The sequence below is a fragment of the Choloepus didactylus genome, chromosome 6 (assembly GCF_015220235.1).
Source record: "Choloepus didactylus isolate mChoDid1 chromosome 6, mChoDid1.pri, whole genome shotgun sequence".
Taxonomy (NCBI): Eukaryota; Metazoa; Chordata; class Mammalia; order Pilosa; family Megalonychidae; genus Choloepus; species Choloepus didactylus.
This window is the reverse complement of record NC_051312.1, coordinates 144,461,065-144,475,178: the sequence shown is the minus strand read 5'-3', so window position 1 is coordinate 144,475,178 and position 14,114 is coordinate 144,461,065. Positions and strand designations below refer to the sequence as shown.

General features: G+C 38.1%; 2 pseudogenes; both read right to left on the bottom strand.

Annotated features, from left to right (window-relative positions):
- Window positions 1-558: 558 nt before the first annotated feature.
- On the bottom strand, window positions 559-1,787 carry LOC119537416 (annotated as a pseudogene).
- Window positions 1,788-9,569: 7,782 nt separating this feature from the next.
- LOC119538732 lies at window positions 9,570-14,109 on the bottom strand (annotated as a pseudogene).
- Window positions 14,110-14,114: the final 5 nt, after the last annotated feature.

The window sequence follows — 14,114 nt, the reverse complement described above, 5'->3', positions numbered from 1 at the left end:
CAAAGTAGGCTATTGGAATTTTGATTGATATTGCATTGAATCTATAGGTCAATTTGGGTAGAATTGACATCTTAATAACATTTAGCCTTCCAATTCATGAATGTGGACATTCTTTCCATTTGCTTAGGTCTTTGATTTCTTTTAGCAAAGTTTTGCAGTTTTCTGTATGCAGGTCCTTTACATCCTTGGTTAAGTTTATTCCTAGATATTTGATTCTTTTAGTTGCTATTGTAAATGGAATTTTTTTCTTGACTGCCTCCTCAGTTCATTACTAGTGTATAGAATCACCACTGACTTTTTAAAGAGCATCCTGCTTATTTATTGTTTTGCAGCAGAATGTCCAACATAAAACATAATTGCAAATATCCAGCTGTGCAAAAGGAGATAGTGCTTAAGTACAAATGGGAGGCACAATTTCTTTTTAAATAAATACTTAAACACAACTGAGGGTCCTACTAGCATTTGGACTCGAGAGGGTTTCTAGGTATGCATAGCTGAGCTGCCTCGCCCGTAGATCCACAATAATGGTCATCATCCACCCCCAACAATAATCAATACATGGAATCAGCGGTGCCAATGGTCAAATGTGATCACAATGATCCCCTTTTCTAGAGCTTTCCCTAGCTCTCTACAGACTTGATCTGTCTGTGTAAAAACAATAGGAATTTCTTGAAGGTCAATGGTCCCTAATGGTGAAGTAAGGATTCTACATGATTCTCTTGGTTCCCATTTCTAGTAAGACAGACATACTTAGATGACTTTCTTCAATTCATCTTACGGGACCAGCACAAAGTCTCCTCCAATGCCTCTGAGAACACTGGACCTGCACCCCTGAAGAAGGCTTTGCCACCTTCATCTTTGAAAATCTTCCTGCAGCAACCAACAGTCTCACTATACATGATGTCAGCTCCTTTGTGCCCAGACTGCATCATCATCTGCCACCTCTTAGTGTCAGAGGGGTAGGAGACCACACCAGCCACAGCTGTCACAGTCTGGGTGATCATCCAGTTCGCCATGATGTGTGTGTTCTTGGGGTCAGGGAGCATACTTTTGGCCATAGCTTACATGCCAAAATAGGCTTCCCTGTAGATGATGATGCCTTGCACAGAGACATTGAAGCCCTAGTACAGGATCGGACTTTGCGCTCTTCACCAGACAGTTTCCCAGGCTTTTGAATTCTCTTTCTGCACCAGATTTCCCAACATCAGCTGCCAAACAGGTTCTAGCAAAATCCAGTTGGTAGACAAAGCAGAGAGAGGTAGCTCCAGCTGCCCCAACAGAGGCCAGGTTGCTAGCAAAATACCTCCAGAACTGCGTGTGCTTATCTACACTGCCCAGAAACATCTACTTACAATTATCCTTAAAGGCAAAGTTCAGGGCTTGGGTGGGGAAATAGTGGATGACATTGGCCAAGTTACCTCTCCAGATGGGGAGGATGCCTTCTCCTTGGAAATGAAGACTGTACAGTCCACAACACCCTTGTACTGTTTGTCAGTGACAATCTGCTTACTGGCATGTGGTACCTGCAGCAGCAGCTTGACCAGCTCAAGGGGGACCATGGCTGTTTTGGAGATGGTGGTGGCGATGCTGACCGCCAGAAAGTCCTTGGCGAAGGAAATGGCCTGTTCCGTCAGGGCGGTGGTGCAGGCGGAGGGTAGGTGCAGGGTTGGGTGGAAGCCTGAGAGCTGGGAGGGTCGTGCCACTGGCTCAGTGTAGCCGCAAACCGGCACCAAAAGGCCGCCACTGATTTTTGTGTGCTGAACTTGTATTCCGCCACTATGCTGAATTTGTTTGTTAGTTCAAGTAGCTTTGTCGTGGGCTTTTTTTTTTTTTTTTAATTTCTAAATATAGGATTATACTGTCTGCAAATGGTGAAAGTTTTACTTCTTCCTTTCCAATTTGGATGCCTTTTATGTCTTTTCTTGCTTATTTGCTCTAACTAGAACTTTTAGCACAATATTGAATAACAGTGATGGCAGTAGGAATCCTTATCTTGTTCCCTATCTTAGTGGGAAAGCTTTCAGTTTCTCACCGTTGAGTATGATGTTAGCTGTGGGTTTTTCATATATGCCCTTTATCATGTTGAGGAAGTTTCCTTCAATTCCTACCTTTCAAAGTGTTTTTATCAAGAAAGGATGCTGAATTTTGTCAAACACCTTTTCCGCATCAATAGAGATGATCATGTGGTTTTTTCCTTTCAATTTGTTACTGTGATGTATTACATTAATCAATTTTCTCATGTAGAACCATCCTTGCATACCTGGAATAAAACCCACTCGGTCATAGTGTATTATTCTTATAATGTGCTGCAGGATTTGATTTGCAAGTATTTTATTGAGGATTTTTGCATCTATATTCATTAGAGAGATTGGTCTGTAGTTTTCTTTTCTTGTAGTATCTTTATGAGGCTTTGGTATTAGGGTGATCTTGGCTTCATAGAATGAGTTAGGTAATGTTCCATCTTCTTCAAATTTTTTGAAAGTTTGAGCAGGAATGGTATTAATTCTTCTTGGAATGCTTGGTAATATTCAGCTGTGAAGCCCATCTGGTCCCAGGCTTTTCTTTCTTGGTAGGTTTTTCATGACTGATTCAATCTCTTTACTTGTGATTGGCTTGTTGAGGTCTTCTATGTCTTCTCAAGTCAGTGTAGGTTGTTTGTGTGTTTCTAGGAAGTTGTCCATTTCATCTAAGTTGTCTAGTTTGTTGGCATACAGTTGTTCACAGTATCCTCTTATGATCTTTTTTATTTCTTCAGCATCTGTGGTAATGACCTCCCTCTCCTTTCTTATTTTTTTAATTTGTACCTTCTCTTTTTTTTGTCTTTGTCAGTCTAGGTAAGGGTTTGTCAATTTTATTGATCGTCTCAAAAATCCAACTTTTCATTTTATCGATTCTATTTTTTAAAAATTTTTTTTCCACATCATTTATTTCTGCTCTAATCTTTGTTATTTCTTTCCCTCGCTTGCTTTGGGATTAGTTTGCTGTTCTTTCTCTAGTTTCTCCAGTTGTTCAGTTAGGTGGTTGGTTTTAGCTTTTTCTTCCTTTTTAATATAGGCATTTAGGGCTATAAATTTCCCTCTCAGAACTGCCTTCACTGCATCTTATAAGTTTCGATATATTGTATTCTGGTTTTCATTCATCTCAAGATATTTACTGATTTCTCTTGCTATTTCTTCTTTGACCCACTGGTTGTTTAATAGCATGTTGTTTAACCTCCATATACTTGTTAATTTTCCAGTTCTTTGGTTGTTATTGATTTCCAGATTCGTTCCATTATGATCAGAGAAAATGTTTTTATAATTTCAATATTTTAAAATTTATTAAGATATGTTTTGTGCTCCAGCGTATGTTCTATCCTGGAGAATGTTCCATAAGTACTTGAGAAGAATGTCTATCTTGCGATTTTGGGGTGCAGTGTTCTATATATGTCTCTTAGGTCTAATTCACTTATTTTATTTCGGTTCTGTGTTTCCTTATTGATTCCCTGTTTAGCTATTCTATCTATTGAAGAAAGTGGTGTGTTGAAGTTTCCCTTATTATTGTAGAGACATCTATTAGTCCCTTCAGTTTTTCCAGTGTTTGCCTCATGTACCTTGGGGCACCTTGATTAGCTGCATAAATATTTATGATTGTTATTTCTTCTTGGAGAATTGTCCCTTCTATTAATATATAGTGTCCTTCTTTATCTCAGAACATTTTTGCATTTAAAATCTGTTTTTGTCTGATAATAGCATAGCTACTCCAACTTTTTTCTTTTCCTTTTTTTTTTTTTTGATTACTGCTTGTGTGAACTTTTTCCATCCTTTCACTTTCAACCTATATATATCTTTGTGTCTAAAATGAGTCTCTTATAAATATCATATAGATAGATCATATTTTTTCTTAAACCATTTTATCCTTTAGCTTTTATTTGTCAGATCTATTTTTTCCTCTCTTTTTATCCTTTTAGTTACCCTTATTAATACTCTTCATTTCTGTACCCTCCTCCAGGCTCTCTCTCCTGCCTTTTCTTTTCAGCTGGCATAACTCTCTTTAGTAGTTCTCGTAGGGCCAGTCTCTTGTTAACCAACTCTCTCAGCTTCTGTTTTATCTGTGAATGTTTTAAACTCCCCCTCATTTTTGAAGGACAGCTTTGCTGTTTAGAGAATTCTTGGCTGGCAATTTTTCTCTTTCAGTATTTTAAATATATCATACCGCTGCCTTCTCACCTCCATGGTGTCTGATGAGAAATCAGCAGTTAGTCTTATTTGACTTCCCTTGTATCAGATGAATTGCTTTTCTCTTGCTGCTTTCAGAATTTTCTCCTTCTCTTCAGCATTTGAGATACTATGTGTCTTGGAGAGGATCTATTCATATTTACTATGTTTGGAGTATGTTGGGCTTCTTGAGTTTGCATCTTTATGTCTTTTATACAGGTTGGGAAATTTTCAGCCATTATTTCCTCGACTATTCTTCCTGGCCCTTTTCCCTTCTCTTCTCCTTCTGGAACACCCATATTTTGTATGTTTGTGTGCTTTGTGTTGTCAATCATTTCCCTGAGACCCTGCTCAAAATTTTCCCTTTTTTTTCCATTTGTTGTTTTGTTCAAATTTGGTTGCTTTGTCTTCCAGCTCCCTGATCCTTTCTTCTGCCTCTTCAAATATGCTGTTGTGTGGTATATTTTTAATTTAATCTACAGCATCCTTCATTTCCATAGTATGCTTTTTATGTATTCTTTCAAATTTTTCTTTATGCTCTCTTAGTGTCTTAATATCCTTTGTGTTTATGCATATTTTCCTTCATTTCTTTGAACTTATTCATTAGACTTGTTTGCACATCTTTGACTAGTTGTTCCAGATTCTGTGTCTCCTCTGACTTTTTGATTTCTTCTTTTGACTGGATAATTTCTTCCTATGTTTTAGTATGCCTTGTGATTTTTTTTGCTCATATCTGGTTGTGCTGGTTTGAAACTATTATGGACTCCAGAAGAGCCATGATCTTTTAATCCAATCTTGTGGGGTAGAACCTTTTGACTGAGTGTCTCCATGGAGATGTGACCCACTCAACTGCAGAACTCTGATTGAATTATTTCCATGGCAGTGTGGACCCCACCCATTCAGGGTGGGTCTTGATTGGTTCACTGGAATACTTAAGAGAGCTCACAGATAGAAGGAGCTCAGAGAAGTTAAGAGAGACATTTTGGAAGAAGCTAAGAGATGTAATACAGAGTTTGCCCTGGGATAAGAGCCAACAGAGACACTGATGCTGAGAGATGCTTGGAATTGAAGACAGAAGGATGTTTGGAGATGCTAAGCTAAGAGATGAAGCCCAGAGTTTGCCCCAGAGAAGCTAAAAGAGAACCCCCAGATGCTTAGAGAGAAATGCCCTGGGAGAAAGAAGCAAGGATGCGCAGGAGCTGAGAGAGAGGAGCTAAGACCAAAAGCCCAGAGGCATTTTGGAGAAAGCCATTTTGTAACACAACCTGGGAGCAAAGGACCAGCAGATGCCAGCCATCTGCTTTCCAAGCTGACAGAGGTGTTGCAGACACCATCAGCTGTTCTTCAGTGAAGGTATCCTCTCGTTGATACCTTAGTTTGGACACTTTTATGGCCTTAGAACTGTAAATCTGTAACCTAATAAATCCCCTTTATAAAAGTCAAACCATTTCTGGTATTTTTCATAATGGCAGTAGTAGCAAACCAGAACACTGGTCATCTGATTACCTTGACGGGTCTATTCTGAAGGTCACTTTCTCTCTCTTGTCAGGATTTAGTTGGTGCCTGGGTTTTTATTAGCAACTGGATCATCAGTAGGGCTGGATACCCATGCGTGCTGGTTTGGATGTATTATGTCCCCCCAAATGCCATGTTCTTGGATGAAATCTTGTGGGGGCATACGTATTAGTGTTGATTAGGTTGGAACCTATTGATTGAGTGTTTCCATGGAGATGTAGCTCAATCAACTATGGGCAAGATTTTTGATTGGATAATCTACATGGAGGTGTTACTCCACCCACTCAGGGTGGGTCTAAATTAAATCACTGGAGCCATATAAAAGAGCTGACAAACAGAAGGAACTCAGAGCAGCTGTGAGTCATCTGAAGAGCAACTGAGAGAGACATTCTGGAGATGGCTATTGAAAGCAGACTTATGCTAGCCCAGAGTTTGCTCCAAAGAAGCTAAGAGAGGAAAAAATGCCCCAAGAGCAACATTTCAAAAAAATGCACAGCTGAGAAAGGAGCTGAAACAACCCAGGATCAACAGATGCCAACCACGTGCCTTCCCAGCTAACAGAGATTTTCTGGATGCGATTGGTCATCCTTCAGCGAAGGTAGCCTATTATTGATGCCCTACCTTGGACACTTTATGGCCTTAAGACTGTAACTTTGTAACCAAATAAACCCCCTTTATAAAAGCCAATGCATCTCTGGTATTTTGCATAAGGGCAGCATTAGCAAACTGGAACACCATGTAAGTGGTGTAGGTCAGGTCTGATGGGCCTGTGATAGGGTCTGGAGAGGCTCCAAAATGCCCTGCTTTTTCCCCCTGCATTTTCTGGCCTGCTCAACAGAATGTCTCTTTTTGGTTATTTATTCATCCTCAGAAGCTATTTAACTCCTGGTACCTGTCAGCATCTGACTGGACAGAGGTGAAACTGTGAGGATCTCACTTCACTAGACAATTTCTCACTCAGTGTTAGGCCATGTCCCCCTCTGTACTTGGGGCAGAGGAATCCTACAGCCACCACCACCCACAGCCATCTCCCAGACAAGGATCGGGCCTCTTGCTGCTGCTTCCCTCATGGGTGGGGGATGGGTGCCAGGAGCCATGGCCAGAATTACAGGTTCTGCCCACATTTTCTCAGTCCTTTTGTCTCACACTGACTTGAGTGTTGAAATGTTCTTCCCTATCCCCCAGGTCCCCAACAGTTGATTCAGACAGTTTCTGTCTGGCTACTTGCTGCTTTGGGGAAAGAAGTAGCTCTTGCTGTTCCATCCCTAATCCTCCATTTTGAAAGCTCCTCCTTAGTGCTCTTTTGTGTTCTGTGGGAACTATTTTTTAATGATAGCTTTATGGAGGCATAATTGACATACAATAAATTGCACATATTTAAAGTATACCATTTGATAAGTTCTAACACATATACACCTGTAAAACTATCACCAGAATCAAGGTAATGAATACCTCCATCACCCACCCAACCCCTGCCAAATTTCCTTGGGTGTCTTTGTAATTTCTCCCTCCCTATTTGGACCTCTCTTCCCCCACCACTCCCAAGCAACCACCAAAGATTAGTTTGCATTTTCAAGAGTTTTATATAAATGGAATCACGTAGAATGTACTTTTTTTGTTTTTATGGTCTGGCTTCTTTCATTCAGCATATTGTATGGATGTACTACAATTTGTTTATCCATTGATAAATCTGTTGGTGGACATTTATGTTGTTTTCATCTTTTGACTATAACAAAGAATGATGCTATGAATATTCATGTACAAGTCTTTTCATGGACATACACTTTCATTACTCTTGGGGAAATAGCTAGAAGTCACATGGCTTGGTAATATGGTAAGTATGTCTTAGTTTGCTATATTGCAATGTCAAAGACTACCCAATAGGCTGGATTAAACAACAGGAATTTGTTGGCTCACAGTTTTGAGGCTAGAAGAATTCCAAAATCAAGGTATCAGCAAGGGTTGCTTTCTCCTGGAATCCATAGTGTTTTGGTGCTAGCTGTTAACAATCCTTGGGGTTCCTTGGCTTTATTTCTGCCTCCCATCATATGCCAGGTCCTCTCCTCCTCTGACTTTTTCAGCTTCTGTGACTTCTGGGTTCCTGTTATAAGGCATTCAGTAATACAGATTAAAAGCCACTCTGACTCAGTTGGCCACAGTCTAACCAAAACTAACATCTTCAAAATGTCTTATTCAGAACAGTTTCATACCTACAGAGACACAGATTAATAACGTGTATTTGTTGGAATACATAATTCAACCTACCACAGTGTCTGTATAATTTTTTAAGAACCTGCCAAACTGTCTTCCAAAATAGTTGTACCATTCTACATTACCACAAGCAGTGCATGAGAATGGCTGTTGGTATACATACTCACCATTTGATATGGTTAGTCTTTTTAACATAAAACATTCTAATGGGTGTGTAATAGCATCTCATTTCGGTTTTAATTTGCATTTCCCTAATGACCAGTAATGTTGAGTATTTTTTTCATGAGTTTATTTTCCATATATCTTCTCTTTTGAAATGTTTGTTCAAATTTTTTGCCCATTTTAAAAAATTGAGCTGTTTTCTTATTAAGTGTTAAGATTTCTGTGTATATTTTGGATACAAGTCCTTTATCAGATATGTAATCAGCAAATATTTTCTTTCAATCTGTGGCCTCTCTTCATTTTCATAATAATGTTTTTCAAAAATCATAAGTTCTTAACTATGATGAAGCCCAATTTATCAATTCTTTTCTTGTATGGATCATGCTTTTGGTGTCAGATCGAAAAAATATTTGTCTAACCCAAGGCTGCAAAGATTTTTTCCTATCTCTTTCTTGGAGAAGTTTTACTTTTAACATTTAGGTCTGTGGTTTATTTTGAGTTAATTTTTTTATGTGGTGTAAGAAGTGTATCCAAGTTCAATTTTTGGAATATGGATATCCAATTATTCCAGCACAACTTGTTGAAAAGATTATCCTTTATCCACTGAATTACCTTTTTTTCTTTTCTTTTCTTTTTTCATTTAGCATGTTATTTTTATTTCAATAATCAAATTGGGATAAAAAGATAAAAAGTAAAGAATTTAGTGAATGAAAATAGCACTAACATATTTGTACATATTTCTTTTCTGATATTTAGCAGTGAGTTCTAAAATCTTAAAAAGAACTACTTTGAATTTATTGGCTTCACACACATTAAAATTCAGACTAGATGTCTTCTGATAATGCTGACAAGGCTTTAGATGGATGAAGTGATATGCCTGAAGTCATATTCTACAAAGAATATATTCTCAATTTTCAACCACTTCTTATTTTGCTCCACACTATTTTGTTCTAATTTATGTTATCTCAGTTTATGAAATTTAAAATTATAAACTTGGAAACAATCCTATAAAGTAGTTTCTTCTCTCTGTATCTCCAAGGTGTAGTGAGGAACATAGAATTTAGAAAGAAAAATTACAATACATTTAACTATTAAATTATATATGTTTAGAAAAAAAATGTTTCAGTTGTTTAATGTACCAAAAAAAAAAAAAAGATGTTTGGCATATCATACATTCATTTTATGGCACAAAATATCCTTTTATATTTTTAAGAATTATTATATAATCTCTTAGATTCACATACATGATAATGCACAAATTAGAAATCTTTCTTTAATAATCCAGGGGAACATTCCCTCTCATATTTTGTATTGTTTTTTAACTAACTAACTGATTTTATACAGGTATTAAGGATTACAGTTAAAAACAGAATAAAAAACTTGAATACTTCACTACAATAATTATCTTGTGCTGTATTGAATAAACAAGAGCCCATAATCTACAAGACAAGAATTGACAAGACAAATCAGTTTTTCAATAAGCACTTTGGGGGTAAGCTTCCATCATTCTAAACATTAAGGTTTCAGAAAACATATATAATCACATTGCAAAAATATTTTCCTGTGCATATGCTTTAATTCTTTTAACCTTTTCAGCTGTTTAAAACAAGTTGAACTATTTCAATTGAATGGGTTTTGGGGCCAATTCCAATTGGTCCAATTGAGAATGGTAGCAATTACATTTGGGGGAAGAGGTGGCAAAAGTACAATGAGAAAAGATAGGGAAACTGATTACTGTATAGATCCCCCTAAAGCTTGCTTTATGTAGATATAACTTTCTTATTTAAAAATGACCTCTAAAATAGATTCAAGATAAATAATAAATCAAAAAACATATCTTTATAAACATATAGGCACTTATACACACACATAACACACACACACACACACCCTTACTTCTATCTTTCTGAATATTTTTCTTTCCTGACACTTCTTTGAGGGGAAAAAAACACCAGAATAAATGGAGTCCCCAAAGAATATATTTTGGTGTTCGATCACATTTTATATTCAATTCATCTCTCCTATAAAATATTTAGTCCTGGTGCCACCTTTTCAAAAACTAAATCCCTCATGGAGTCCACAATATATTAACAAAATCTTCATCATCCACTATCCCCATACTTAGACCTTCATAGTAATCTTCAAATTCACAATATGACACTTCATCAGACTTGCTGCAAGCATCTTTTAATGTTTCTAGAAAAGATGATTAGATTTCTTCTGTGGAATGACCTGAAATTACTTGCGGGTGCTTCTTTGCACAATAATATTTTCTTATGTCTATAATAGGTACCCTGCCAGTTTTGTTGAAATCCAGTTTCATTAATGCCTTTCGAACAAATGATTTCCTACATTCATCCATTTCACCAATAATGGCACATGTGAATTCTCTGTAATAACCTTGCCATTGCAATTGCCATTCAAAATTAGACACAATGACTCAAAATCCTTTTCAGACACTTCTAAATGAAATATTTTTAGAGCTTGCTTAAAATCTGCCATATCTAAAAGTCCATTTCCTTCTTTGTCCAATTGTTTAAAGTATTTTCCCAATCCAGTCGAAATACAAACACCCTTTTTATGCAGTTTTTCTTTTAGCACATCTTGAATGGCGTTCAAGACCAACTTATCATTGGCTTCTTGGCTAGTTCCATCATCCTTATGCTCCACAGAAGTCGTTTTAAGAGAACCCAAAGCTATCGGATCAATATTTGTGATTTGAAGTATAAACAATGTGTTTTCTTTTATGCTTTCTGGAAGGCTGGGATGATCAGAACTCAAAAATGTCAAGTATGCACCAGGAGATGGTCCCATGGTTGTGGCCGGCTGTGGAAAGTAAACCACACAAAAAAAGAGCCCTTTTTTCTTAAAATTAAATAACCACGTATATTGGGGGTCTGTCTCTGGAGCAAAAGTTTTGAGTACTCTACCCATTGCCCCATGAACCATGAATTTTCCCAATCTGGCTAGTGGGAACAGGAATTATCCCTGGCCTATATGATCTCTGAGTAGTCTTTTCCCTAATCCTTTCAGGTGGTTCTTTCCCTGGCCTCTGGTTGTTTTGTCACATGCATGTACAGATCAGTGATCAGTTGAAGATTTGCGGGAGGCTCTCTGCAGATCTCTAGAGTTCTCTTTGTGAAGCTCTTTTCTATCTGGCATTCTGCCTTAGGAACTCTAGCTGCTTTGACCACTCCTGACTCTCAGCTTTGTCTTCTCAACTCAAGGAGATCACAGAACTCCTCTGGGGTTCTCTCTTACTCCCTGTGCCAGTTTGAATGTATTATGTCCCCCAAAACACCATTATCTTTGATGCAGTCTTGTGTGGGCAGACGTTTTAATGTTGATTAGATTGTAATTCTTTGACTGGGTGTTTCCATGGAAATGTGCCCCATCCCACTGTGGGTGATAACTCTGATTGGATAATTTCCATGGATGTGTGGCCCCACCCATTCAGCGCAGGCCTTCATTAGTTTACTAGAGCACTATATAAGCTTAGACAGAGGAGCGACATTGCTACAGCCAAGAGGGACACTTTGAAGAATGCACAGGAACTAAGAGAGGAGCTGCAGATGAGAGACAGCTTGAAGATGGCCGTTGAAAGCAGACTGTTGCTCCAGAGAGCTAAGAGAGAAAAATGCCCCAAGAGAAACTAAGAGTTACATTTTTGAGGAACTGCAGCCTAGAGAGGAATGTCCTGGAAGAAAGCCATTTTGAATCCAGAACTTTGGAGCATACGCCAGCCACGTGCCTTCCCAGCTAACAGAGGTCTTCTGGATGCCATTGGCCATCCTGCAGTGAAGGTATCCGATTGCTGATTTGTTACCTTGGACACTTTATGGCCTTAAGACTGTAACTGTACAACCAAATAAACACCCTTTTATAAAGGCCAATCCATTTCTGGTGTTTTGCATTCTGGCAGCATTAGCAAACCAGAACACTCCCCTACCCACCTCCACCCCCAAAAGCCACAGCCTAGAAACTCAATACAGCTAGTCAGTTTGGTCATTTGTAATACTCATCTTGTCTGTTTCCCATCTCTCAGGGTTCACTGTCCTTTGTTGCCTGATGTCCAATGTGATAGAGAAGTAGGGAAAGTGATCAGTAAAGGCTTCTCTTGGGAAGTGACATTTGAGAAAGTGAATTACTAAAGGATGTGGTCACTTGAAAAGCTAACAGTGTTCTATGATAAGGATACAGGACAAGTCCAATGACCCCATGACAGAAAAACCTTGACTATTTGATGGACAGATATGAGTCCAGTATTACTGGAATATATTTTAGGTCAGAGAGAGGTTGGTGTAGTAGACTGGGCTTAGAGTAAAAGGGGTCTCATAGATCACCGTTATGGTCCTTTATTGCTGCATAACAAAACACCCCAAAACTAAGTGGCTTAAAAACAACAGCAGTCATTAATTTTGCTCATGAATCTGGGAATTGCCTGAGGTCAGCTAGGGAGCTCTTGCTAAAGGTCTGTCAGGTGGTGGCTGAGACTGGGGGTCATCTCAAGTCTTCTTCATTCACATGTCTGGAGCCTGGACTGGGAATACTTAAACAGCTGAGGGCTGGAACATCTCTGGACCATTGGCTATCTTTACCTCTCTCTATGTAGTCTCTCTATTTAGACTTAGGGTAACCCAGCTTCTTACACAGTGGCTGAAATTCCAAGAGCAAGTATCTCAAGGAAAACTGGCAGAAGCTGCAAGCTATTTTCAAACCTAGCCTTGGAAGTAGTCAGATTTGGGAAATATTTTAGAGGTAGAGGTCACAGGACTTGATGTGAAATGTTAAGGAAAAATACAAAGATAAAATAAACAGTCATAAAACAGTCATAAACAAATAGTCATAACACAGTGAGCAAGTATACAACAGAAATAACTAAGCTCTTGAAACAGAAAACATTAACATGAAATGCCAGGTTATTTGAGTGAGTATCAGACGGAGAATTTCTGTCTGACTGACCTGGACAAGGTTTCATAGAAAAGCTGGTAAAAAGAACACTTGACACAGATTGTGGAGGAGAAATGAATGAGGGGATGATACAATTCATGGGAACAGTGTTTCTTAACAGTTGTTTATGGGTAGATTAATATGTCTTGCTTTGTTCTCTTGCATATTATTTTTGATACATTGCATAGTATTTTTCAAATAGATTTTTTTTTATCTACTTATGACTAGCGTGTAGATCCACATACAAGGTGTAGCACCTTTTATTCAAACGCAGGAGGCATTTTGTAAGTTCTGATTGAACTACGAAGACTACTACACCTCACACATTCCCGAAAATCCAGGAGTAGACACTGTAAGAGAGTACGACAAACACATGATCCTGGTTTCCTATATAACACTGCATATATGCTACATAATACATATTAATAGCTCTTACATTATAGGCTTAGTTTTAAGTTAGAATGTTACTGGAAATTTCATTTTTAACATAACTTTTTCTCACTAGATATACTGATGGATGTGGGAATAAAGCGGGGAGGGGATACAGGAATAATGACTAGAAACAGAAGTTTGTGGGGAGAGAAAACTCCATCAGCTCATCTTCCTTAGGAAGGTTTCCTGCATGAGTCAGTGTTGATTTAAGAATCATCCAGAATTAGGTAATAAGAGGAAAAAGGATTTCTGTTTTCAGGCTCATGGGACAATGAGAGAAGGATAAAGCAGTGATTTTAAAACTCTTTGTGGAGTCTCTGATTTAGTAAATGACTTAGGCATGGCTTTACCTTTCCTACACACTACATACCTTAAGACATTAAAAAATTCACTGTTGGGCTGAATGAAAGTGAATTTTGCTTTGAAAGATGTTTGAGATTCCACTAGAGCCCTTAAGAGAACTGAAAATAGGCAGAACCGAAAGTTTAAAACCAGTGTTGGAGAGAAATCAACAAAGGGAGGGCTCTATTAAGTAGACTATAGGCAAGGTAAATAATAGCTAAGGCTCACAAAAAGCATTCTAAGGGCTTTACCTGTTATTAACTCATTTAATTCTCACAACCTTGCTCTGAGGTCATCCTCATTTTA